This window comes from Protopterus annectens, chromosome 14.part0 (genome assembly GCF_019279795.1).
Source record: "Protopterus annectens isolate FY-2018-M chromosome 14.part0, PAN1.0, whole genome shotgun sequence".
NCBI classification, from domain to species: Eukaryota; Metazoa; Chordata; order Ceratodontiformes; family Protopteridae; genus Protopterus; species Protopterus annectens.
The window spans coordinates 760563746-760590941 of NC_056748.1; the positions used below are offsets into that span (position 1 = coordinate 760563746).

The following is a 27196-nucleotide window of genomic DNA, read 5'->3' on the forward strand; positions in this document are numbered from 1 at the left end:
ATTTCAACTCACCCTGGCCAAATCGCTGAATGCTCAACTTACTGAAAACTCATTTCACCGAATCTCATTTCACTGAGGTACTGGCACTGTCTACAGTTATGTAAGGCAAGTAAAAGGTATATACTCTTTTCCCAACTGCAGTGCAATCCTGGAGTTAGTACATATAGTTGGAGGTGAGCACAGGCCCCCACTTAGTTTGGGAATATACTGTCTTCTGAAAAGAGTTAGTCATTGGTATTGTAAGAATGCATGTCTATGGTTTAAAATGTATTGTTTTGAAGCTTTCGGTGAAATATAATATAAAACCAAACTAGAAGGGGGCTATGCCCCCCACCACATGAATATATATTTCAACCCCAGGATCACACTACAGTGGGGAAACAGGCATATACCTTTTATTTGCCTTACAGTACTCTACACAGTGCCAGTACTTCACTTCAGTAAAATGAGATTCGGTGAAATGAGTTTTCAGTAATTTGAGCTTTCAGCGATTTGGTCAGGGTGAATTCAAACTCAGTGAAATGAGCTTTCAATGAAACAAAGTAGACCCATATATATATATATATATATATATATATATATATATATATATATATATATATATGTATATATATCTACACATACACACACACACACACACATATATATATATATATATATATATATATATATGTATATACGGTTTCACTACTAAATCTCGAATTATGGAATCTCAAGACTCTGAATCCCGAAGACCAGAATCTCGAGATTCCGTAATATTGAAACTAAAAAAACAACATTTTTGAAAGCATATGCAGGGGGGCAAGCCCCCCGCACGCCCCCTGCAACTTAAATATACCAACTCCGAGATTACACCACAGTGGAGTGAACAGCAAAATAGTACCGTGCAGAGCAGAACGGAAATTTTGCCATTCACTCCACTGTAGTGTGATCTTGGAGTTGGTATATTTAAGTGAGGGGGGTGTGGGGGGTGCAGTAGGTCTTGCCCCCCCCCCCTACATATACCTTTCTAAATTTTTTTCTTTATATTTTTTTTTTTAATTTCAATATTATGGAATCTCAAGATTCTGATCTTCGGGATTCAGAGTCTTGAGATTCCGTAATTCGAGATTTAGTAGTGAGCCTATAAATATATATATATATATATATATATATATATATATATATATATATGATTTCATATGGCAGAGACCATATGATCGAACTTTTGGAATCCCGACATTGTGAACGGAGATCTGCATACAGCACAGAATGGGAGATTTCCCTTTTCCTCTCTGTAATGCGATCTCAGAGTTGGAATATTTATGTAGCGGTGGTGTGGGGGAGCTGGGGGGCTTGCCTCCCTGCAGAAACATTTAAATTATTTTGTTTTTTGTATTTGTTTCGGAATTTCAATATTCCGAAACATCGATCATTTGGTCTCAATCATATGAAATTCGATGTTTCGGAATTTCGAGATTCTGAAGTGAATATATATATATATATATATATATATATATATATATATATATATATATATATATATATATATATATATATATATAACTGCGGTGGTGGTGCTGCGGTAGCGTTGTCACCTCACAGTAAGATGTTGTCCTGTTCGATTCTCAGCTAAAGCGTCTTCTGTGTGGAGAAATGCGTGAATGGGGCATACCTTCGTTGAAGATTGTGCGTCAGGGTTGGCAACTCGGCATGTAAAAATCTACTGCCAATCATTAGCGGACCGGAGTTTCGCTGTGGCAACCCCTAACCGGGAAAAGCTGAAAGACACAACAACATATATGTATATATATAAATAGATAGATATAGATAGATAATATAATTATGTACTTAACATTTGTGCAGATAGTTGCATATGCAACGATGTATGTGCAGTTGTTTGCACATGAGTTGTACAGATGATAGAGAAAAGTAAACAATCAGAGTACTATAGCTGAAAGATGTTGCTGTGGAGGTATGTTAATTAGAAAGAGTGTTAGAATTAGGTTATGTGTTTCACAGTATGGTTTTGGCACATTGCTGTTCCTGGAGAAGGGGTTTTAATTTTGCACAAAATTTTGGGAAGAAAGTTTATTTTAGATGGGGGAAATAGATTCCCAGAGTTTAGTGCCTAATGTAAAGAACAGTGATCTGTATGCTGAACTTTTGTTTTTGGGGTTACAGTGAAGGTGCTCAGTTGGTAAGATATTGGAGGCTGCAGAGTGGGGGATCTCTCATTATTTTGGCTTTTAATGCATGAGAAAGTATGGTTGCATAAAATCTTGAATAGTTGTAAGTATAAAAGAAGGGCAGCTCTTTGTTGTACTAGTGGCCAATTTGCTGCACTGTAAGTGGCTTGAAAGCCATTGGGAAACAAATGGGCAAGATAGCAGAAATGTAACAGACAGTCGGCAGTCATGGGAGCCAAATACATATATAAATAATAACGTATAATACAGTATACTACAATATTGTATAATATAAATCCCAACATTAATAAATATACAATAATCTGCAACAGTGCAAAGATAATATACACAGTAGTGACATAATATTGCACTCATTTTGTCCTATTTAATATGTTAGATTACATTTCTGTACTACCAGATCCACAACACAAAGGTACAATAAGCTATTTATCTGAACTATTCCATAAACTGATCAAGCAGTACAGTCCGATAAAATTTTTACTCGATATAAGGTAAAAGCATAAGAAGTACCACATAGCAGAACACGAGGCGTCGCCGGCTCTCGCCGTGCTCCCCCCTCCCTGGGGGGGGGTGGCGTGTTTAATTATCTCTAGCAAGTTTAGTAGTGAGCCATGCCTATCACTGGAACCACACCTCCCAGACAATAGCAAACTACTTGTTCAGCTATTCTGTCACCAAAAACCAGGAACAAAAACAAAATGTGCTTAATTTTGACTAGGATTTCAAATAAATAATGAGTGCAGTATTACTGCTAAGCAGATTCAGTGAGCATAATATGAACCAAAGACTCAAAGAAATCAGAAAATCTAATAATCAGGTTTACAAATTACCAAGAAATTTGTAAAACTGCATATTGCCATCACTTCCAAGTGTGAAGCTCCTTGCTCCTCTAAGTAAAAAGCAAGCACCTCAGTGCCTCACACTACCACTAAATGTTCTCATTATGAGCCTGTACTTTAAGTACAGAAATCATTTATACATAAAATACAGTAAATATTATGGACTGCTTAATTTTCAAAAGAATGATTTCAGAGTGAGAGTATGGGTTAGCAGAGGATATAGATGTGCATTACCCATGGCGGTGTAGGCAGGCTTCATTGTCTGCAAAATATTCCAGCATATTTGTTAATTGTTTTAAGCAGTGTCTGATAAACTTTCTCTGTGCTGGTTTTCAGAGAATTTAGATGCTTCATGAGTTGCTTATGATAAGCTGGAATCCCATAATGACATCATTGGTAAACTGATAAGGACACCTTAGGTATACATTCATTAGTAAAGTGTCTAGCAAAACATCTGTAGCTTGTCTTGTTAACTGTATCCATAAATATTAATCCATACTGCTCAACATCTTAGCACAGAAAATCTGGACAGCTGAGCAGTATGTGTTAACCTGAGCCATAAAATTATTTGAGCATGATAGATAATACAGAACTGACAGACTAAATGAATACCTCTGTCAAGCATTCTGAATTATATAGCTTCTACATTTTAATATTTCTAAAGGAAACAGTAACTAGATTGCACATGCCTTCTTTTACATTGGTTAGATCTTCAAATATTTCAAACACAGTCCATTCAGCTGCTACCACACTTATTTCCATATTCACGGGTCATTACGTATTGAATGTGAGGTATACAACATTAATTAGAACATGCAGGGATTGTATTATTATTTAAACTGATATGTTTCTTCCTTTCCATCTTGAAGTACTATTTTTCAGCTTTTTAAAGAAAGTTTGAATGAATTTATTAAAATATGTGTGCTCTCTCTAATGTTGTCTTGTAATGTCAGTATTACTAATTTTAAAATGTTTAGCCCAATATAGTTTACTTTTAACAAGCAGAAGTAAGATGAAGCAACACCAGGCTATCATAAAACCAGCAACAGTTTATTCAGGAAACAGGCATAAGCGCTTTCACAGTATTGCAACTGCTTCATCAGATGCATAAAATCTATCAAACGCAATGCCTCTTAAATAACAGAGTGAAAAAAATCACATGACATCCTAGAAGAACTCTTAAAGAGATAACATTTTAAATATATACGATACTAATAGAACACGTATAAAAAAAGTGAATGTGTATAAAAGGTGGGGGGGGGTTTGAAAGGGAGTTTGTTAAGACTCCCTTCTTATTTAAAAAGAGGACATGCTTTCAACATTAGTTTCAATGGTAGTTTATCATTAAGTCCACACCCTGTATCTGCTCTTAATATAATAATCCATTTGCTTTCTAAGCATTTTGTTTCATTTTTAATATCACCTCCCCTGAGACTTTCCTGTACCGTATCTATAACTTGAAACTTAAATACATGCTCTGGGGAAGTGTCTGCTACATATTTAGCTAATGCATTAATAACCATAATATTTCTTATATCATTCAGATGTTCTCTTACCCTTTGTTTCAATCTTCTGTCCATTTTACCTACATAAAATTTACGGCAGGTTTTACACACTCAAAATGTGAAAAGGCAGAAAGACGCTAGCAAAACCACAAAATCACCAAAGAAATGCCAAAAAACAGAACTCAAAATGTGAAAAGGCAGAAAGACGCTTTGAGTTCTGTTTTTTGGCGTTTCTTTGGTGATTTTGTGGTTTTGCTAGCGTCTTTCTGCCTTTTCACATTTTGAGTTCTGTTTTTTGGCGTTTCTTTGGTGATTTTGTGGTTTTGCTAGCGTCTTTCTGCCTTTTCACATTTTGAGTTCTGTTTTTTGGCGTTTCTTTGGAGGTTTTACACACTGCTAGGTAAACCACATGACTGCTGTTACAAGTTGCCTCCACTGAAAATTGATATACCTTACTCTGGTTTGGGTGAAATAATTCACCTGCTTGATCTATATAACTGCCAAAACTGCAGTTATAACAAGGTCTAGTATTATTTTTATTTTATAAGAATCGTGTCATTTCCTGCTATCATACCCCATAAGACACTTGGGGTAACATAGCAGCTGACCTAAAGATTTATTTTTCTTATACACTATGGTGCGACATTCACCTATTATAACTTTCAATTATGTACTTGTGGTCATGACACCCCAGTGTTTTTTAATAATGTCAACTACACCTTTAGAGTCCTTTGAATATGTTACTGGTACCCTGTACCTAAGCTCATCTACCTAATTCACACATGCAGGTGGATCTGAGGAAAAATAAGGCCTTCCTTCATTCCCTCTTCTTTGTATTACTTCAGCTAGCTTATCAGATAAGAAATTATTAACACATTATGTATTAAGTCATTTTCCAAAACTTTTTTATACTGGAACAGTCTGCTATCTCTTGAGGCAATTTCCGTTTGTATCTGCTCCTGCTTGTAGAACACGACCTCTTTTCTGCCGTCTGTTGTATGTTAGGCAAACACGTAATTTTCTATAGAAGATTCATGGATGACCTATTTTTCATATGTAAAGGCACTACAAAGGAATTGCCAGATTTTTATAATTATATTAATACAAGCACAAGCTTTTAAAGTTTGTGACGACTTGTTCAGATATGGAGGTTGGTTTTCTGGATGTGTTAGTGAAGGTAAAGGAAGATGGGCAATAGATACTATGACATATAGAAAACACTGCGACAAGAACACTTACTTGCATCAGAGTAGTATGCACCCACATTTTACTTTTAATAATGTGGTGAAGGGGCAAGCTATAAGAACATCACAAGTTAATGCTAGTGAGGACAATTTTAAGAAAGAACTGAGAGATCTAGAAGAAAGGTTTGTAGCAAGGAGGTATGACAAAAAGGCAGTATCTGATAAGCTAGCTGAAGTAATACAAAGAAGAGGGAATGAAGGAAGGCCTTATTTTTCCTCAGATCCACCTGCATGTGTGAATAAGGTAGATGAGTTTAGGTACAGGGTACCAGTAACATATTTAAAGGACTCTAAAGGTGTAGTTGACATTATTAAAAAACGCTGGGGTGTCATGACCACAAGTACAGAATTGAAAGTTATAATAGGTGAATGTCCCACCATAGTGTATAAGAAAAATAAATCTTTAGGTCAGCTGCTATGTTACCCCAAGTGTCTTATGGGGTATGATAGCAGGAAACAACAACATGATTTATAAAAATAAAAATAATACCAGACCTTGTTATAACTGCAGATTTTGCAGTTATATAGATCAAGCAGGTGAATTTTTTCACCCAGACCAGAACAAGGCATATACATTTTCAATGGAGGCAACTTGTAACAGCAGGCATGTGGTTTACCTAGCAGTGTGTAAAACCTGCAGTACATTTTATGTAGGTAAAATGGACAGAAGACTGAAAGAAAGGGTAAAAGATCAAATGAATGATATAAGAAATACTATGGTTAGGAATGCCTTGACTAAACATGTAGCAGACACTTCCCCAGAGCATGTATTTAGGTTTCAAGTTATTGGTACAGGAAAGTCTCGGGAGGTGATATTAGAAATGAAATAGAGTGTTTAGAAAACAAATGGATTGTTAGATGAAGAGCAGATACAGGGTGAGGACTTAATGATAAACTACCATTGAAACCAATGCTGAAAGCACATCCTCTTTTTTAAATAAGAATGGAGTCTTAACAAACTCCCTTTCAACCCCCCCCCCCACCTTTTATACACATTCACTTTTTTATACATGTTTTCTACTAGTATTGTATATATTTAAAATGTTATCTCTTTAAGAGTTTTGCTTGGATGCCATGTGATATTTTCACTCTGTTATTTAATGGGCATTGCGTTAGATAGATTTTATGGATCTGATAAAGCAGTTGTAATACTGTGAAAGCTCTTATGCCTTTGTCTGTGCCTATTTCCTGAATAAACTATTGCTGGTTTTATGATAGGCTGGTGTTGCTTCATCTTACTTCTGTTTGTTGGATTTATTTTTTGTTCAAGAAGCATTTATTCAGCACACACTGGTATTACTGGACTTCAGCATAGTTTACTTTTACCCTTTAAGCATCACATACTATTTCATTAAGCAACAGTTCAGTATATACTGACTAAGCTAGTTGAACTCTGGTCCACAGGACCAAACAGTTATCCCATAATTGCAACAAACCACTCTTGTGCTATAGCTGAGAAGATGGAGGGGTTAAGTGCTTTTGTATACCATTTAGGCACCTTAGAGTTTTACATTTTATTTGCTGTAGAATCTGAAACTTGGTTGTTTATTCTACTAATGTTAATTCTCTACCACTCATAATAAAGCTATGGTATGCATCATCTCATTAAGATGTATTTGTCTTGGGTGGAGGCAACAGCCTTGCCACAAGAATCATTTACGTAACATTCGCCTGATTGTGTTATATCCCTTAGGCATTTTTGCCAGGTATAGGTGCACCTGAAGTTAGTAGATATATAACTGGCTTGAATAGTTTCACAAAAGGGTTGCTGCTGAGCAAAGGAATGGAATATATAGACACACACACACACACACACACGCACACACGCACACATGCACACACACACACACACACACACACACACACACACACACATATATATATATATATATATATATATATGTGTGTGTGTGTGTATATAAATATATATATATATATATATCTATGGGCTACCTTTACTTTACTGAACTCCCACTTCACCGACACTAACTTTGCTGACACGTCACATTGCCGACAAATGGAAAGCTGATGTTTCCCACGTGGTAGTTAACTGTTTGGCTATCTACCTGAACTTTGCCCCTTACCCCCACAGTAGTGCGTTCTTGGAGTTGTTATATTTATTAAGGGTGTGTGGGGACAAAGGCCTCCACATCAGTGGGTTTGTTTTATTGGTAGTTCCTGAAGTCGGGATGGCTAACAGTTACTTACAGTGCGGGAAATGTCAGCTTTCCATTTGTCGGTAATATGACATGTCAGCAAAGTTAGTGTCGGTGAAGTGGCCATTTGATAAAGTAAAGGAAACCCATATATATATCTAGCTATATATATATATATATATATATATATATATAGATATATATAGATATATATACATATACATACACACGCACGCACACACGCACACACACACACACACACACACACACACACACACACACACACACACATATATATATATATATATATATATATATATATATATATATACCCTCTCTTCTCTTATCTTCTCTGCTTTCCTCTTCTCTAGAATACAATGACACAGATAGGCAGGTGACAGACATTACATTATGCTAAATCAGCATACACACACATTGCTTTTACATAGGAAATATTTGTAAAGTAGTTACTTAAAGTATGTATAATCCAGAAAAAACAAATAGTTTAGTTATTTTTATTTATTTAGATTTATTAATCAACTGAAGCAATACCTGATAGATACATGGTTCTGCACCTGCTCCATCCCTTGTTAAACTGGTAATAATATTGCTATATGAATTCATGAATAGCTCTCTACTGTACAAAACATAATGCACTGTTGTCACAACTATATCTCTGTCATCTCATCTCCTTCAACTTCTTTGTGCCTCTTCCCCTCCTTCCCTTCTCTGGGCTGCTCTAACTCTTTATTTTATCCTCTAGTGTCCCAGACTCTGAAGAAGTTTTTGTAGTAACAAATATTCTAATGTAAATCCTTAACGATTTACACATATTGGTGACATTGCACTGCATATACCTGACTGCATTTAAAAAATAAATTATTCATGTATAGCGCATGTAACTGTTATTTTAATCAAAACTGATTGTGAATGATGTAACTGATGTCAAGAATATGTGAACAATGGAACATGAATGAATCAAATGAAAGAGTGCAAATAATGTCCATGATATCTATACAATAGAGCTTTTCTCCCTGGGTCTGTGCTGAAAAATGGCACTGCTCAGTTGAATTTTCCCAGTAAAGCAAATGTCGATAAAATAAAATAACAGATAATTATTAACTTGGGAAGTATGCTTTCCAAGGACCCTTTTCAGATATAATCTAAGTTAAAGACACTCACAGCATATAGAGCTTACAAAGCAAGTAACAGTCACTAAAAATAAATACCATTCACAAAAATGTAACTGCACACAGCATATACGGTGATAATATTACATTTAATGAAAGGTATTCAATGCCATCAGAATACAGTAAAAGGTAGGCAGTTATATCAGAAAGCACAGATAAGGGTTGCTATTGTGGAAACAATATTCCAAACATTTGTAGAGGTAAGATGTAATTAAAAGACTGAAATAAGTATTGTGTAAATAATGAACAAAAAGTTAAATATTATGTAAGGGGGACAAAAGAGTAGAGTGAACGAAAAGGAGAAGTTAGGGGGGAGGGTAAAAACTGTAAATAATGAACAAAAAGTTAAATATTATGTAAGGGGACACAGGAGTAGAGTGAACGAAAAGGGAAAGTTAGGGAGGGGGTAAAACTGTAAATAATGAACAAAAAGTTAAATATTATGTAAGGGGACAAAGGAGTAGAGTGAACGAAGAGGGGAAGTTAGGGAGGGGGTGAAAACTGTAAATAATGAACAAAAAGTTAAATATTATGTAAGGGGGACACAGGAGTAGAGTGAACAAATAGGGGAAGTTAGGGGGGAGGGTAAAAACTGTAAATAATGAACAAAAAGTTAAATATTATGTAAGGGGACAAAGGAGTAGAGTGAACGAAGAGGGGAAGTTAGGGAGGGGGGTGAAAACTGTAAATAATGAACAAAAAGTTAAATATTATGTAAGGGGACACAGGAGTAGAGTGAACGAAAAGGGAAAGTTAGGGAGGGGGTAAAACTGTAAATAATGAACAAAAAGTTAAATATTATGTAAGGGGACAAAGGAGTAGAGTGAACGAAAAGGGAAAGTTAGGGAGGGGGCAAAACTGTAAATAATGAACAAAAAGTTAAATATTATGTAAGGGGGACACAGAAGTAGAGTGAACAAATAGGGGAAGTTAGGGGGGAGGGTAAAAACTGTAAATAATGAACAAAAAGTTGAATATTATATAAGGGGACACATGAGTAGAGTGAACGAAGAGGGGAAGTTAGGGAGGGGGTGAAAACTGTAAATAATGAACAAAAAGTTAAATATTATATAAGGGGACACAGGAGTAGAGTGAACAAAGTGGGAAAGTTAGGGAGGGGGTAAAAACTGTAAATAATGAACAAAAAGTTAAATATTATGTAAGGGGACACAGGAGTAGAGTGAACAAAGAGGGGAAGTTAGGGATGAGGGTAAAAACTGTAAATAATGAACAAAAAGTTAAATATTATGTAAGGGGACACAGGTGTAGAGTGAATGAAGAGCGGAAGTTGGGGGGAGGGTAAAAACTGTAAATAATGAACAAAAAGTTAAATATTATGTAAGGGGACACAGGAGTAGAGTGAACGAAGAGGGAAAGTTAGGGAGGGGGGTAGAAACTGTAAATAATGAACAAAAAGTTAAATATTATGTAAGGGGACACAGGAGTAGAGTGAACGAATAGGGAAAGTTAGGGATGAGGGTAAAAACTGTAAATAATGAACAAAAAGTTAAATATTATGTAAGGGGACACAGGAGTAGAGTGAACGAAGAGGGGAAGATAGGGAGGGGGTAAAAACTAGTGAGAAGAGGGAAGATAGTCTTGTTTTGCAAAGAGTAGAGGACTGAAGATGTTTGAAATAATCAAAGTAAAGGTGTTTGAAGGAATTTATACACATATACACAAATTAAATTATTCTTGGAGGTTCTTCTTCGCACAGATTGAATTAGAATGAGGAGTTTTCATCTATGAAAAGGGTTAGTGAGATTAGAAAGTATCACTAAAACAGTAACATGAGTAGATATTAACCAGGTGTTTCACATCCTGAACTTTGTTGCACTCACGATATGTTTTCAGATTATATACTGTCATATTATCATGCATCTCATAATGCAACATCATTTAAAAAATCACCAAAATTTAAAGATCACAGAACTAATCAGTCCCTCATTTTCTCCCAAGTAATTAACATCAGTTAAAATTCAGTTTCAAAAGCATGACAGACCAACATGTTAGTAGAGAAGAAGGCGAAATCCGAAACATTAAGGTTATTATAAAAGTTGGTGGTGTTACTTCAGAAGCAAGATATAAAAAATTCATACAAAGGCAAACCTCATTTTTAGCAAACAGTGGTTGAAATAAATTGTATTCTAAGCAGAAGAATGCATTTTGCCTTACATTGACTAAAATAAAAATATATTGAAAATGAACCAACATCCAAGAAATCATTAAGTTGTCTGACACATTAGACTAGTGTATGTAACACTATGCTCCTATGGTCAAATATTTTTATTTTCAAGCATTTTTATCCTAATCTCACTAAGATGCATGGACTAATACTATCTTTAAAAAATACATAAAAAAATCATCCAAATAACACTGATAAATATATGATTGTACCTACGAGACTTTACCCATCCTGGGATTTCTTTCAGAAGCAGAACTTGAGGAGTTAATAATATACTCCACAACAAAACCCTAAATACTAATTGATTGCCATCTGAAATTCATGCTTCTGCATCAGAAAAGAATGACCATGCTGCTTAATGGCTGCTGAACACAGCTTTACTAATAGGCAGATCATCTTAGGCAGGTAGGGAAAACAACAGGGACCAGGACACGGAGCTCCAGTGAAGTAAATGAGCTAAAATCAAGTAATACTCAAAGTTTGATAAAACCAACTCCAGTAAAGAGTAACTCCAATAAAAAGTGAAAAAAAGAGTTTAATATGGTGAGTGCTTTCATGGTATAACACCGCTTCATCAGACAGTTTTTTTTAGATTTTGAATTACTTTCTGCCTGCAGGAGCACCATGTTGGTGTGTATTACTTGATTTTAAATCATCTTCATTATCTGAGCATGAATCAACGATTCCTATCATTATAAAAAATCCAGATAAATATCCTTCCTTTACTTGTTAATAAGATTACAAACTATTATCATTCTTCTCAAGAGAATTTTTCTTTTGTTAAGGAACTTAATTCCAGTAATAAAGGTGAATTTGTAGGAAACAAACTCCAGATAATACAGAGACAAAGGTCAGTTAGATGCCATAGTCACCTCTTAGTATTTCACCTAAATGCTGTAAAAGCGTATGGCATGGTTACCTGTCCATTTCTCATTCAGATTTTACTTAATGATAACTTTCCAGTTGCATAGTGAGAACTTTTGACATGTATAAACAGTCTAGAGCACAAGTTAAAGTTTCATGTAAGATATAAAATTCCATTTATATGACTACAGGTCCCGTGTCATCCTTTCTCCACTATTTGTTTTTCTTCACTTATAATTCCTTTGCATCAACAGTTAAGCATTCAACAGTTAATGCCATTTTCTCAACTGGCACACAACAATAACATGTATTATTTGAAGATGACATTTTGTTTGAATTCCAAAATGATGAACTATTGTATCCTACAGCATCTTGCCATTCTAAAATAATGTAGCATTCTTCAAGGTTAAAACCAAATTTTGTTAAAACAGCATAAAATGGTGTAGACGGTTGTACCTCAGAATAAAGTAAACAATACCAGTTAAATGGAATAAAAAGCAAATTAATATGTTCTATGGATCATATTTCTATAAGGTACAAGAAGCTGTGAATTATGAAACAAGTATTTGGCAAACTAAGGATTTGGTTAAATAGGACATTCTCACTTTATACATTGTATAGAGAAGTCAGAGAAATAGTCATAATATCATAGATTGTATGTATAGGTCAAACTATTCCTTTTTCAGCACACACAGGTCAACCTAATCAAAACCACTATAAAAGATAAAATGAGTTGTCAGAAAATGGGTGGATGAAAGGGCAGAACACTTTTTTCAGTATACTTCAACTAAATTTAGTTATCTTTCATTGTATTACCTAATAACACACACCCATTACATTACCTTAAAAGTATCTACTCACTTGATAAACTACAGTTTAAAATCTGTCAGCTAGGACATAGGCCACATGATCTGTTTTGAATATTAGTAATACCTCATCTCAGCTTTTTTACTTATAATAAATCATTTACTTTCTTGATATTTGTCACATACGTAATATGGCCTATACCACTGCATGTATTGAGATGACAGTAAGCCAAAAATAAGTACATATAAATGATTCATTCTTCCCCTGAAATGTCTTTGAACTAACCTTTTTTATTAAATACAATTTTAAAAGACAGCTCTGAAGTCGCTATGAATTTTAATCGTAATTAAATTTAAGTTTAAAAAAGCAAGCTGCTTTTATCTTCACTGTAAAATTTATTTTTACCATAAATGTTGGTGTGCCTTGTGACAAATAGATCATACCTCTCAACCTCTTAGCCAAGAAATCTGGACAAAACCTGCCATAATGGGGGTACAAATGCCCAAAAATAGGGACAGATTTTAAGTATTGCTCTTATAATCTTAGACAGTTGCTAGAATACCAGCATATGTATTTAAATGGATTTTCTAGAGGATATAAAGTCTAAAACTCAAATGTACAACATTATTTACTCATTTAATTCCTCAGATCATCGCAGAGATTTGCCAGAAAACCAAACATTTTATGAAGAACAGACTGAAATTTTGAGGCAAAACTCTGTGCACTTGAGAGATACGCAGCGAATATGAGTATCCTCATTATCTGATATTCTTCTTTACATACTGCAAATGTTGTAAGTGTGAAAATACATTGTAGTGAGGACTCATCATTAAGAGTAAGTCTTCTTTTCCTCAAAGTATTGAGATTTCAATGTTTATTATAAAGGAGTGCAATGGACAAAGTTCCCAACATCAATATGAGCAGGAGGTTACCTCAAGGAAAAATGGCAAGAAATTAAAAAAATTATTTTTGTGTAAGCATAATAATAATTCCATTCAGAGAGGTATCACAGAAACTTTTTTTTACATAAAACACTTGTATTGATTTTGAATATTCAACAAAATAATTTTAAACGGTTTATTTTTATTAACCCCATTGTAGCAAATCTTCCCACATTATATTCCTTGAAGACAATTACATAATCTTTTTCTGTTCTGTGTTACACATTGATAAGACATGTTAGTATTTCAAAAAGCATATAATGATTATTTCTCTCTTTAAAAGGATTCCTTTAAAATGATTCTATATGTATTTTCCTAAACTAAAGGAATATGCTGCAGTTAGGAGACTAGCTAAGGTGCAAACTTTAAGCCATATTTATTATTCACAGTGTTCTGTGTTTAATCAGAAATCAGTTTCTGGTTAGGGAGGGATCTGCCACATAAATATTATCAGTCAAGAATTGCAGGGAAATACATGATTTGAAAATAGCATTATGTTCAACAAATGCTGGAGCCAGGTATTGCTAACTGATTAGTCCCTGTCACTATGCCATTAATCTGTACAAATATTCCTCCAATTGAAAAGTTAAACATTACAGTTTTGTAACTGCCTAGTAAACTTGTAGCATTAAACTACCTTTTTTAGATAAGACCAGGAAGAAGCAAAAGTACATTAAATGTAATCTTGGGTGTCACATTATATAAGTAAAAGCTGAGAGATTTTTAGTCCCTTGTCCTCTGCTTCACTATCCAACTTCATAGCCACTGTGCTATGCAACATTCTATCATTAAGGCCAAACAGAATAGTTTATGAACATATTCTCAAGTCTGACACTTTTAAATAACTCAAGCAATTCTCCATCTAGTTGATATATAAAGGACCTTTATCTTCAGGAATATCCAGAAAAAGGTGTCAGTGTGAGGTGAAATTATTGTAAATGAGTCATTACAATTTACTCACACAGGTTGGCTCGGCAATATGACTATATAGAAAATAGTGGAGTACATGTGCATATCATATGTGGTGCAGTCTCTACACATGCAAAAGAAGTGTTTCTTGTACATTAAATGAAATGTTCTAGCAGGTTTAGATAAAGAAAAAGTACAGTTGTGTAAGTTAACTGACCATAAAAGTAGATGTCCAGATTATTACTGCTGCAGTAGCCTTAGCTATATGGATTACATATTGCCAATGATATAACAGCCAGACAGCTTCCAAAGCTTCAGGGCACCTTCCATGTACTCAAACTATCAGGCAGCTTCAGCTGTCCAAAGGACAGGTTTAGGTGCCAAGCCCTTCAGAGCTTTCCTGCTAACAGAGAGAGGAAGGCTGGTCCCTGAGAGGACAATGCTAGGAACAACAAAAAATAAATGTCCACACCCTGGCATAAAAAAACACACCAAAAAAACAAAGGAGATGGAGGGACAAAGCAGCTACAACAGCACTGATCATTCAAACATCTACTTTTATGGTATGTCTACTTACACAACTGTACTATGTTCATAATATTGATCACTGCAGCAAAACCCTTAGTTATAAGGAGAGATTACCTAGCTTACTACATTTGGTTGGTGGGAAGGAGAAGAGTCCATGAGCCGCTGAAGAATGGTCCTAGCAAAGCTGGACCTGTACCTAAAGAAGGAATCAAGCTTCTAGTGCTTTTTAAAAGTATATATAGAGGACCAAGTAGCAGCTTCTACAATACTTGTAGAATCCAACCCTTTCTAAAAAGCCATAGATGACACTAAGGCTCTGGTAGAGTGGGCTATGACTCTGCCTAGAATAGTTTTGTTATAGTGTGTACATCAAAAGTTAATAGCCTTAGACAACCATTTGGAAATACTCTGTTTTGACACAGGTTTTCCCTTCTTCTTATGTGAGAAGAAATGAAGAATTAATCCGAAGATCTGAAGTATTTAGTTATGTCAAGATAGTACCTGAGTTGTCTGTGGACATCCAGAATATGGAATATCCTTTCTTACTCATTTTTAGGTTTAGAAAAGAAAATGGGGAGCTGGATATTTTCATTTAAAGAAAATATGGATACCAATTTAGGCATAAAGGAAGGATTAGTTCTCAAAGAAAACCTGTCCGTGTGGAAAATGAGATAGGGTTGACTCACCTGAGATTGCATATCAGATAATCTTCTTACTGAGGTCAAAGCAGTCAGTAAAACTGTTTTCTATGTTAAGAAACTCAAGTTAGCCAGATTAACTAGTGCAAACAGAGCAAGTGTTAGCTCCTCTAACACAAAATTAAGAACTCAAGGAGGGGCCACCAGTTTTCTTGAAGGCCTCTTAAGCAAAACTCCTTTTAAAAACAATTTTGATATGAAAATGCATTGAAAGAGTAGTTAGTATCCATGGGCAGACATGCTGAAATGGGTGATAAATGAACCTTGATAGAAGAATAAGAAATGCCATAATATAGTAACTTACGTAAATATTGCAAAACCAGAGAACAACTAGCCATGAATGGGTGCTGGGATTTTGCTGCTGGCACCATCTAGAAAACCTTTTCTATTTGCTAATATATGACTTTCTAATAGCAGGCTTTCTTGCCTACATAGGTACCTGCTGCACATCCTCAGTAATCAGGTGCCTAAAAGGTACTCAGACCCCATCATGAAGGCAGTCAATTGAAGTTTATTGATGGAGTGTATCAAACACCCCTGTTCTTATGTGAGCAGCTCCAGTCTGTAAAGAAGCTTGTAGTATTATCGGTGCCATTTTCGAAGAAGAGAGAACCATGATTACCTGAGCCAGAAGGGTATCACCAGTGTGAACTTGGGGGATTCCTTTTGAATCTTCAGAAGGTCCCTGGATATTAGATGAAAGGGTAGAAAAGCAAGCAGGACCATTCCTGTCCAAGAAAAAGAAAAGGCATCTGACTTCTAGGCCTTCTTGCATGGAGTCCTGGAACATAATATTGCCATTTGATTGTTCAGAGAGGATGAAAAGAGGTCTACTTGAGGAACTGCTCACAGAGGGATCAAATCTTGAAGACCCACTGATCTAGTTTCCATTCAAGAGAGTCTGCACTAGTTGTGCTACTCAGTTTTGCACTGACATAATATAGGAGGCCTGTAGTCAGATTGTGCTATGAAACTATATCCCAAGATAACATGGCTAGTCTGCAAAGGTGGTATTACCTTGTTTTTCCCTGATTGCTGATATACTACATTACTGTGGTATTGTCTGTAACAATGTGAAGATGTCCCAGGGACCAAAGATAATTCAGAGTTTAGTGCCTTGATCAGGGTAAGCATCTTTTTTATATTAATGTGCTTGTGTCTATCCTTGGTGTCCCACACATCCTGCATTTTTATCCCTCCTGAAACTACTCCCCGAGCAAAGTCCATGGCATCTGTGGTGACTGACTGCTTTGAATAGGGAGGGATAAGGGGAGACCTGGATTTAATGATATCTGTTGTCTCAACCAAATGATTTCTCTTTGACAAATCCAGCACTCGGATTTGAAAGACAAAGGATGTTGGTGCTGAGGTAAAAGAAACTTCAGATACCACTGTATCTTTCTCATGTGGAGTCTTGCCAGGGGTATAATGACAATCATAGAAGCCATGATACCCAAACTCCTGAGGTATTCCCTCATAGTGTCCAAAGTTTGAGTGGAAAACCTTAGAAAAAAGATCTAGACATTGATCTATTTTTTCCTGTTCTCTTTGAAATTAGGTGTCTAAATGACACCACAGGAACACAATCCTATGTGAAGGAGTCACAAAAGGACTTTTAAATGTTCTCTTGGAATCCCAGCTTGTTTAAAAAATCTCACACCCAAGATATTGTTGACACTTTGAAAAAGACTCTCCAAAGATAAACAATGAGCTATAACTGGAGCAAGACACTTTGCAAACACTCTTGGCACAGTGGATAGTCCAAATGGTATGGCAGATAACTGATAATGTGATCCAGATACAGAAAACCATGAGAAACATTTGAAGTGTGGATGTATAGAGATGTGATGATAAGCATCTTTTAAGTGTAGTGTTACCAGTAGACCTGAACGAGGAAGAGGAGGAAACAGGTTGAGAAGTGACATCATTTTGAATTTGGGCACTATCACAAACAGGTTTAAGAAAGAAAGATCCAGAACTGGTCTCCAAGCATTTTCTTTCTTAGTAATTGAGAATTTGATTGAATAAAAACCCTTCCCCACCTGGGAAGAAGGAACTTGTTGTGTCACTTCATGGGACAGCATGTGATGAAAAACCAGATGAAACAAAAAAGTCTGATCTGGAGCATAATGAATGACCCCTGGAAAGGAGAAATGTATACCCACTTTTATGAGTAACCTTGATGAATGATCCTCAGAACCCATTTGTCTGAAACTATCTGTTGCCAAAGAGAAAAACTGAGATTCAGACTTTCTGTAAGAAAAAAGGACCAGGGTAGGAAGGGGTCACAAGGCTTCTTGAATAGTCATTCAGACTTTTTGGAATATCTTTGGTTTTGGGAGGTTCAAGGCTTATTTTTGAACCTCCTTACTATTTATTCTTAAACATCTGTTTACCTGTATTTTTTGAGACTGTTTATTTGGCTTTTTGCCAAAATTGGGTGAAGAATTACAGAATACATTAGAAAATTTGGAAAAGGAGGGCTGAAAAATCTTAATTCTCTGATCAGCTTACCCTTTTTGTCACACATTTGATCACTTCTGTAACAGAGAGGCCAAAAGCTAAATCTCTATCCAAATGGAAATTTAGAATCTCATTTTAACATCATCTGGGATGTTTTGAGAATCCAGCCATGTAAAGCTCCTCAAAACACTGCTACTGTCCATAACCCTAGAAGAAGTATCAACAGAGTCATGCATACACTGTAAATAATGAATAATGGCCTGCACAGCAGAAGAAACTAAATTATTTAAAGTTGATTTTTCCTTACAAAAAGAAACTGCAAATAAAACATTCCTCATATTTTCATAATTCGTCACAGCAGACTATCATATAAGAATGACAGTTTAAAATTCTGAAAATCAAAGTTGTAGAAGAATACACTTCCCCCCATACTTAATATTTTTCCATTCCTTATCAAGAAAGAGCTTGGAAATAACTAAGTGTTTAGCAGCAGTTGAATCAACTAAGGCTAAAACTGCTGGGTCAGGTTTGGGAAAAGTGCAGAAAAACTTAAAAGACAGAAAGACTTTATGCATTTTTAGGGGCAACTGGCTATCAGGTAAATTGCAGACAGTAACACATACATCCACTAAAGCAGGCAGAACAGGTGTAATGGGTGTAGGTTCTGGAAATTCCTTCTGTAAGAACTCACAGAATTTTCTGAGGAACTGAGAAACCTCAGTGTTCTACAACTGGAAACACTGGCACATTCTAACAATACTCTCAGAGAAAGAGAATTCCCCACAGGGAGAATCAGACACTGAGCTCTCCTCAGAGTCTGAATAAGAAATCTGAGGAGAAAACCCTTTTATCTGTCCCTTCATCTCCCTGTTCAGATTCAGAATATTGATTCTCTTCAGGATAACAAGTATCCCTCTTTCTTTTACTGGAAACTACTTTACAAGAAGGAACAATAGCCTAAAATAAAGTCTGAGGTAGACCTAGTAAACTACTCCTGTCAAAGGATATTTCAGGAGGAGGGGCAGTCGCATGCTTAGTTTTTTTTTCTTTGTTTGTTTTTTTTTCTTTTTTATGACAGGAAAAATTGATCCAATCATGTTAGTAATGGCAACAGCAGCTTTCTCAGGGCTAGGCATACTATTCTGACACAACAGGGAAGAATTCTCTGCTCCCTCTTCTAGAACTAACAAGAGTAACTCTCCCTTGCCCATTCAGGGGATTCCAACAGCCACATAAGATGTGGCTAATCCCCCCAGTCCATAGTGGCTGTTGGTGCTACACCAGAGGCATTTGGGGTAAAAGATGAATGGTCTGAGGTTCAACAAATGGCCACAGCAGAGTCACCCCCCTACGGCTGAGGCAAATTGCTAGCCTACTGTGGTAGCAAAGACTGTTTGCTCAACATTTTTCTTTTTGTGAATGGAATAAAGGCTGACCATGGGACAGTTAGTTTGTTCCATGGTCAAGCTAAAAATTGTGCCTCTTTCCTGTGGAAGACAAGCAGCAAATAACCAGTAAAAATTACAAGTCTTTAAAATTCACTTTTTTCCCCAGGAAAAAAAAACACAGCAAAAAACACTTTAAAACCCATTGCCTGCCTAAAACAAGTAAAATTAACTTGATTTCTGCACAGAAAAATTGTTTTGAGTTACTTTACACAGCTTTTAAACTGACAGGAAAAGAGCTCTCCCATTTAAAAGTACACTACAGTCTTTTGACATTTTGTTAAAATACAAAACTTCTAGCTTTAAAATATTTTTCCTGTAGTGGAAAGTGATAAAACAAAAACAATATTTGGAAAATGGAAGATTTTTCTAGAAAGAGAAATTATCTGCCCAGTAAAGGAACAGCATCAAGCCAACCATCAATCCTCAAAAGCCTTAGAGGAGCATACTCTTAAATGTCAGTAAAGCTCTGAAGGGCTTTGCACCCAAACTTGTATTTTAGTCAGCTCAGCTCAAGCAGCCTGACAGTTTGAACATGTGAAAGGTGCCCTAAAGCTTTGGAAACTGGATGGCTGTGCTATCCTTGGCAGACTATAACCCATTTAGCTAAGTCTGCTGCAGCAGTGATCAATATGATGGACATCTCAATCTATCTGAGCAACCACAGAGCTATACAGCTGGCAGCAGGACATGAAGAAAAGCCAACTGTCAAAATTAGAATTTTTTATTTTACATTACTTAATATCCATATGTCTGAACGGGTTCACTTTATAATCTCGAAATACTGAAATATTGAATTTTAGTATTCCAAGACTATAAAGTCCAATGTTCGGAATGGTGAAAGTGCATAACCGCAAATCCAAATATTTCGAATTCGCAGTTATGCTTTAATGGAACGTGACGTGGAATGTGTCATGTAGATGGTTTCTGGTTTAGTATGTGGATTTAGGTGTAATTTAAGGTAAATGCCTAATTTATAAGGGTTTTGGGTAGGTGTGTGAGTGTGTTTGGAAGTTGTATGTATGGGTTAGGGTAGGCAGGTAAAAGTATGAGTGTTCAAATGTTGAATGTTGTTGTGTTTGCATATATGTGATGTGTGTGTGTGAGGGACTGTAGACTGTCTGGTTGTGAGTTTGCTGTCTTTTTCTGTTTGGTGCGATCTCGGAGTTAGAATATACAAGTAGGGGAGGTGTGGGGGTGCAGGGGGGCTTGCCCCCCTGCTTAGTTGTAGTGTAGGTTTGTTAGTTTGTATTGTTTTGCTTGTGTGTGTTTTTTTTTTGTTTTGTACTGTGGGTAGTTTGGTGTTTGTGTAGTGTGATATGTGGTGTTGAACTTCGCGATTTTAAATTTTGCAGTTTTGGAGTTTTGGTGTTGTTTAGATTTGACTTTATAGTCTCGACATACTGAAATTCGATGTTTCAGTATTTCAAGATTATAAAGTGAATCCATCTAAGCATACAACAGGTGACGTTAGTACCCATTTTTAATCAATGGACATACACTGTATTATGAGGTGAATATCAGTAACTTGCTCCAATAACCATTAGCAGTCAGAATGTTTCCAGTCATCTTTGTAGAAGAAACTGGTTCAAGATGTTGTAGTAAATTACTCTTCACAATGTATCTAGAAGTATCACACCACCAGCTTATGGTATCAGTAATAGTATTAGACACAGAAGTTCAAGGTAATGATGCAGTTAGTTCCAAAGAAAATGGCAGCGTATTGCAGACACTGTCACCATCACATCTTCTTTTTCTTCTTCTCAAGTGAGAGAAGGACTGTATACATTATGTATACTCAGCAGTTTTAAAGGTATAAAGATATTTACATATTACATACATATTAGAAATATGTACTTAAAACTAATCCTATCATCACATTTCCCCCAGTGGGAAGAACGAAGCTGTCTCTAAAAATAATATGTGCACAATTGTGAAAAGTATAATGCACATACTTTAATGCAATGCAACAATATGAGGAAAGACTTTCATATTTTGTACATACCAGTGCAACTCAAACAACAGTTTCAGAGACTGTAATGTGCCTTTTCAGAAGGGAAAAAAGAATATATTTTTCATTACTATTTAAATAATGAACTAGAATCAGTCACTTATCTTTCCACAAACATATTTGCACTCTCTGTATCATGCTGTGAGATGAACTTCATAGCCATGACTGTTCACCTGCACCAGAACACAACCTATGGAAGAACGACAGTTAGACAAATTACTATTATTTTTAGACTCTTTTCCAACATCTCCAAGTGGATCAGTCTGGGTATTATTTGTCACTGTCACAATATAATGCAAGGCACTATGGATAGGCTCATGATTCATCTTCCCTTTGGAACTTCTATCTTTATCTGAGATAGTTGGTTGTGGCATTACATTTCACAGAATCAGTAAACTTCAGTTAGCCAAGGACCTCATCACCCTTGGTTCATATACCTAGGTATGGTTCTCTGATATGTGTTTTTCCTGATAGATACTCCTCGAGAACGATCTGGATGCATCTCAGATTACATCTCACAGTGGCTCCATCATCAGTGTGTAACACAAAAACCCTTGTTTCATCTAATTTTTGTATTGTAACAAACATCAATTTTTCCCATTGTATATCCCTCTTTAGCTTTAGGTGTACTGGTTGGCCTGGAGGAAGAACAAGCAGAGTTCGGACTGAATATCACGTCATTGGACTGTTTGTAAGCATCTTTTGCTTTTTGTTCATTTTCTTGATAGATTCAAAAGAAATAGTCTTTAGACTCAATTTAGATTTCATCATAGGTGTAATAGTTGTGGTTTGTTTGCTGAATGTGCATGGCTTACTCCATTAGAACTGTGTGCAGAAGGAGAGTAAGACTCATTATAGGTGTAATAATTGTGATTTGTTTGCCGAATGTGCATGGCTTACTCCACTAGGACTGTGTGCAGAAGCAGAGTAAGACTCATTATAGGTATAATAGTTGTGGTTTGTTTGCCGAATGTGCATGGCTTACTCCACTAGGACTGTGTGCAGAAGCAGAGTAAGACTCATTATAGGTGCAATAGTTGTGATTTGTTTGCCGAATGTGCATGGCTTACTCCACTAGGACTGTGTGCAGAAGCAGAGTAAGACTCATTATAGGTGTAATAGTTGTGGTTTGTTTGCCGAATGTGCATGGCTTACTCCACTAGGACTGTGTGCAGAAGCAGAGTAAGACTCATTATAGGTGTAATAGTTGTGGTTTGTTTGCCGAATGTGCATGGCTTACTCCACTAGGACTGTGTGCAGAAGCAGAGTAAGACTCATTATAGGTGTAATAGTTGTGATTTGTTTGCCGAATGTGCATGGCTTACTCCACTAGGACTGTGTGCAGAAGCAGAGTAAGACTCATTGTAGGTGTAATAGTTGTGGTTTGTTTGCCGAATGTGCATGGCTTACTCCACTAGAACTGTGTGCAGAAGCAGAGTAAGACTCATTATAGGTGTAATAGTTGTGGTTTATTTGCCGAATGTGCATGGCTTACTCCACTAGGACTGTGTGCAGAAGCAGAGTAAGACAAACAAGCTTTGTGATGACCTGGTGGGTGAAGAATCTTTTTGGTAGCTTGGATTGCTCTTTCACTAGCTCTACTGGACTATGGCTGCTGAGGACTTTATGTCTTACGTATGAACCCACAATCATCAGCAAATTGCTAGAACTCAGAATTTCTATATTCTGAGAGTAACAGTCTATTACTACAAGGTAGCTCTTCCCTTTGAACTGAGCCATCTATGGCTCTGTTCCTAGCAGTGTGTTGTCCACAATCACTTGTTTTCCCAGTACTTGCATCTCTCTGGCATTGAACTGTCTCACTCTCATAAGCAATTCAAATCACAGGACTTAATCAGTGGAACACATAGTTTTTGGTAAGTCTGGAGTTAGAAGCTGTCTAGCCTGAATAAGTATCTTGAAAATTGCTCATGTGCCACACACTTCCAAGGCACTTTTTTATTGGTAAATCTCCTTGTTATATATTGGTTATAATTCTGAGCAATAGGAAATAAGTCTTATTTTCCATCTGTTTGGAGTAAAGCAGCACCTAGACCATACTTACTGATATCGGCATTCATGTCTTTTGGTTTTGTGAAATCATGGTAGGCAAGCACTGGAGCAGACATCAGCATCTGCTTACCTTTGCTGAAGACCTGGGCTAAAGCTTTCCTTTTATGACCAAGGAACATCTTTTTTTCTTAACTCTGTCAGTGACTATAGCACAGTAGACTGATATGGTACAAACTTGCCCAAGAAATTCATCATGCCTAGATGCTGGCATGACTTAGATACACAGGTTGGACTTTTTAGCTGTACCTTGGTTTTGACCTTGCTTGAATCTGGCCTGATTCCAGTAGCAGTTATGTTACAACTGAAATATTGGACTCATACCTCTCAATTGTCCAGATCTTTGCAGAATAGCCAGATGTTTGCATCATATAGTTGGTTGGTTCCTCATAAAATGTATTTTTTTTTCTGGCAATCCATTGTGAATTTCATTTGCTTTATAACAACAGTCATTTGAGTTTCAGTCTTCATATTTTTTCAGAAAATACATGTTAATGCAGTACTGGTCATTCTTTCAACTTTCTACATTTGTAATAGCAAAATTTAACATCTGTCCCTGAATTTGGCTTTTTGTCCCCCATTATTTTTAGCTTTGTCCTGATTTTCTGCATTAACAGTTTGAGAGGTAAGACTGGATATCAGGCTTGTGAAATTGCATTTTTCTCTAGCTTCCAACCTCAGATTTATTTTTTTTTGCTTTCATTATCTCCCTCTCATCCTTCACGAGTACCATCCTGTCTCCCCAGCACCTGTCCATGCTGGGTATACCATTTCTCTTTCCTTGAACCCCCCCCCCAACCTAAGGCCTCCTTATTGGGCAAAAGGCTGATTATCTGGTTAAGTGACTTGTTCAGAGTCACGCAGTAAACAAACTTAGATGGAAGGAATCATATCCTGTACTGTTGAAGAGCTTGTTAACATCTGAGAGATTTAAATATCATTGGTGTTAAATATCTTTTAAAGCTCATTTGATGTTCTTTGACTACTTTACCCATTTAACTTCAGTACCTTTTGGTAGCACATTCAAATATAATGACATAACATCCTTAATGCCAAACTTTCCCATTTATCAAGTGGTATAAATATGCTTGTTTTAAAAGAATCAAAATAAACCTAGAGGCAAAAAAGTATTTTATATTCCCACTGGTTGAAAGGATCAGTTAAAAACGGATTGCCTCACATGTGAAAGCTACATGACAAACAAGGCCTTCGCAAACACTCTTTTCAGTAATATCTTAGCTCTTAACATGAAAAAGGCATCGATGTAATGTTTAGAAATTTGTTGGTGATTTAGTTGGTCCATTTTTATGATTTTACTGTGTCCCATGAAGATAGTTTTGGGGTAATTTTATTCCGTTCAAGGCATCTGACAGAATTTGATTAAAATCTGTACTAAGCATGTGTTGAATTCAGAAATGCAGAATGTAACAAACAGCAGTATTTACAGAACATTGCTGTGCTAAAATGAATCCACCTACATAAACACAGCATGTCATAAACATATGGCTAAGCTAGTATAGCAATACATCAAATTGGTGTCCATGCAAATACAGAGACAGATAATGGAAATGTTGTACAATAATCAAAAACAGGATGTACAAGCATACAGCCATGACTACAACACCTGGAGTCAGGGATTATACATCTATAAATAACATTCTACTAACTCTATCTGCTGAATAAAATAAATATGGAAGTGTAAAGAGTTAGATACACTGCACTATAACTGAGAGAAAACAAAACTTGTACAATTGGTTAATGGATATGGGTATTCAAAGACTCTGAGATTATAACACAAGGAAACAATAACTAAATGTTTATGGATATTTTATTTTCCTTCCAGTAATGAAAATCGTTTCAGTTTAATTGTTTTATGGTCAATTATTTCATTGCCTAGTAAACTCTGTGGATGGCAGCAGCTGTTCAGATGGCCATTATAGGAGTTGGCTGTGACTCATGAGTATGGCTGGATGGATGGATGGATATCTTATATATGTGGTCTTAGAAAACAGGAAAAAGGGGGTTGATCATGATTATGATAGTCTTAAAATATTGGACCTAGTACTGACAAGACACTTCAGTACATACTTTTTTGTGCGGTCTAGTTAAAATCTTGGTACTAATGACATTTGAGTTAGGCCACCTTCTCTGTACAAGGAGTGGACAATGATCCTTAAACTGCAGTTTGTTGAGTAGAATATGAAGCAGAAAAAAAGCTATATTTGATCTGTGGTACAAGTACACTTTTGCTTAGGGCAATTTATAATTTAAGGGAAAAATACTAGAGGAAATTTCCATCTGAGCTCTGTTTATTTTATGCTATGCATTGTTTGTTTGTTTGTCTAGCTATTGTGAGTGAGGGCTGTGATATGTCCAAGTATTTAAATGTGGCAACATTTTCTGTGATTTCTCTTTTAATAAGATTCAAGTTTTTAGGTGTCTGTTGAGTATAGCTGAAGTGCTAGAGAATATAATTTTTTTCTGTTTTGTTTAGTATTTCATAATAAATGCTTGTGTAATAAACATTTTTGATATTTATATATCCTTCTCAGGATCTTTTTTGATGCCTAAGCAAGACAAAGAAGACCAAGTAACTACCACGTAATCGGCATATAAGAGTGGCCGGATGTTTATGATGTATTGGTCTAGTGAGCTTAAGACGACGGCTAAAAACAAAGAAGAAGAAAAAATATAAAGGAAAAAGGCCTAAAAGTGAGCTTTGGGATAGCCTTTTTGTGAATTGTGTGTACATAGCAAATTTATTATCAGTTTGGATTTACAGGGTTCATGGTCATATTCAGACATACATCGTTTGAAATATGTCACATACTTTTTTAAAAATAATTGAATTATTGTGTAATAAGATCTAGAAGAATGTAAGTTTCTCAACTGGCATGTGTGCCATGGTCTATGATTATATATTTGTTTAAACGGATTTTTTCCCAAAATATCTGAGTGGCTTTTTTATTTTTCTTTATTAATATTATTATTATTTGTTTATTTATTTATTTGCCTTTTTTCTTAAGCCTGTACATTCTGGAGTTTGTTGCCTACACCTGCACAGTGGTTACATTTTAGAAGCTGGCATACAAGTTTCTATATCCTGGCTAGGCCCCTGGAGTGTTCCGTTACCTAAGTAGTGTTGGTTCTTC

At 35.9% G+C, this 27196-nt stretch overlaps 1 long non-coding RNA gene across 1 annotated transcript in view; it reads left to right on the plus strand.

Annotated features, from left to right (window-relative positions):
* The window catches only part of LOC122789221, a 116891-nt gene extending 89897 nt beyond the window's left edge, over positions 1–26994 (plus strand). The window contains exons 3-4 of the long non-coding RNA XR_006362791.1: positions 22593–22665; positions 26597–26994. This is a non-coding gene — a long non-coding RNA (uncharacterized LOC122789221). The remainder of the gene's footprint in view (positions 1–22592; positions 22666–26596) is intronic.
* The last annotated feature ends 202 nt before the right edge of the window (positions 26995–27196 follow it).